Source organism: Quercus lobata, chromosome 2 (genome assembly GCF_001633185.2).
Source record: "Quercus lobata isolate SW786 chromosome 2, ValleyOak3.0 Primary Assembly, whole genome shotgun sequence".
Lineage (NCBI taxonomy): Eukaryota > Viridiplantae > Streptophyta > Magnoliopsida > Fagales > Fagaceae > Quercus > Quercus lobata.
The window spans coordinates 61,535,064-61,537,566 of NC_044905.1; positions in this window are offsets into that span (position 1 = coordinate 61,535,064).

Genomic DNA, 2,503 nt, shown 5'->3' on the forward strand with positions numbered 1-2,503 from the left:
TAAAATTTTTTCCTACTTTTTAAATTTTTTTATTTTATTTTCTGAGTTAGAGGGGAGGAAGGGTGGTGGGTCTGGTTGGACATTCGTGGTCTCCACAAACCTTGGTCTATGACTCTATGTTGTCCTAAACCGACATTAATGAGGTAATTGTATATAGGTACTAAAATGTGCTTTTCTTGTGTTTTGGTTGTGTTTTGAGCCTAACCTTTGCTATTATTTACGTGGTTGTCCTTTCCTTTTTCATTCTTAAAGAGGAAGATAGATAACTGCCTTTTCATAAAAAAAATTTAAAAAAAAGATAGGTAATTGCCTAAAAGGCTAAAACTGTGTTTGGTTCGACGAAAAATATTTTCAAATGTTTGGTTATAATCTCAAAAATGCTATGAAAAAACATATTTATCATCTCCCAAGCACATATATAAGAAAAAAACTAAAATTTTAAATTTAAAAAAATCGTGATTGAGGACCGATGGTCAGCGGTGATGGTTGGCCATTGGAGACCAAGAGTGTTAGTGAGGGGTGAGAGGTGGAGTTTTGGTTGATGAGTTTTGGGTGAAGTGGAAAGTGGAAAAATGAAAGCATAAACCAATTTCCAACATAAATGTCTTTATTTTGTGGTCGGTCAGAAAACAATTTTAGATTAAACAACATTTTTAGTCGCCCCAAACACTCGTAAATGCAAAAATATTTTCCAAAAATCAATCTTAGTCTAACCAAACACAGCTTAGTTTTGTCGTGTTTCAATGATATTGTTTAACCTCCTTCACACAAATTGCTTGAATTCTAATCCTCATTTATTCTATCAGTGCATTTCAATTAGTATTTTGCTTTAAATTAAATAAAATATAGTTATACCTTAAAAGAATGAGAGAGAAAAAAAAAGTTTATCCATTTAGGGTTGTATTTGAATTTCACAATTCACATTATAGGGCACGATGGTTTTATAAAAGGTGGGTTGAAAAAATGGGTGCATCACAAAGACACAAACAAATGATGACCTAAAAAAGGGGGGACATGATGATCAAAAGAAGGAGAAGCATAGGATTAGCATTCAAATCTTAGAATATCATACTTCAATATGAAACTAATGAATTTTTTTTTTTTTTTTTTTTTTAATGTATAGAGAATTACAATATATGAGCGATGCATAATCCCCTTACTATCCTTATATTATTTGTAGGGGACACGATTCTATTCTATATCACTTTTCTTCTTTTTTTGTAAAGGTTGAATCATGTAAGCTGCTATATTTTATTTGTAATTCTAGGTATCCTTTTTATTCGTATTTTTTTTATGAATGTTTTTACTAGTATTTTATTGTATCGTGATTGTTTAATTTGATTAGACCACTTTGAGCAGCTTTGTCAAATTCTAACGTATAAAGTCATGACCTTAGCAACTTAATGAAGGGGCACACAAACCTCAAGGTTTTCTTTCTTTATTTTCTCTCTCATTGCAATCGAGGCTCTTTTTTTTTTTTTCGTGTTTATTTTTTTAATATAATCCTTGCTTAATCATTCTTCTTTCTTTATTTGTGTCATTTTCTCTCTATTTAATCAATCTTCTATGACCAGCAAAGGTCATTAACAATACAAAGAAAATTCTTAGGTACTTCCGAAGTATAGAGAAACGGTACTCTTTCTTCTTACATTCATAATGGATCTTACTATAAATTTAATAAGTGGACTTCATCATTAATGTGAGAAGAGAAAGCATTATTCTTTGTGATCCGGAAGTATCTAAGAATTACATACAATATAGAAACTATCCATCCATTAATTATTATTATTTTTTAACCATCTATTCACCTTCCTCTCTTTTTTTCCCTTGCTGATTTGATTTATCAGACTCTTCAAGTATATGGGGCGTATCTGTAAATATATTGATTCAGGAGGTCATTTCTGAAGCTGGGAAAACATTGAGACCATAAAATACTTCCGACCCAAAAAAAAAATAGTAATAATTTTTGGAGACATTACAATCTGATATCCCCCACGATTCGCTGGCGCCTAAATTTTTTTAGCTAAATATTTGGCCGCAAGAGACTTCCTGTGTATACGCTCAGACCACATTATTAAGTGCTTTTTTTTTTTTTAATTTATAGAATTTCAGTTTTTTTAACTATAAGAGATTCTATCGGTGGAGCTAATAACCCACTTGTCCATTTTAATTTATTTAGTTTATTTATGTATAATTTTTATTAAAAAATAATTTTTTTACTGTAAAAGTACACTTTTGCATGATTCTAAAAATTATTTTTTAAAAAAACACTTTGGCATAGTGTATATTTTAAGTAAAACAAACGAATAAAATAATCATGCCAAAGCAACACTACGCCCTTAGTTTGTCAATCTCACTATCATGTCAAGATCAAAATCCAATTAGAAAGATCGTGCAAATCAAACCACATAGATTGCTTATGAGTTTATGAGAGTTAAATTTCATATGGGTGGGTCCAAATTAATCATAACCTGAACTGTAAAAAGGAGTTCATATGCTTTGA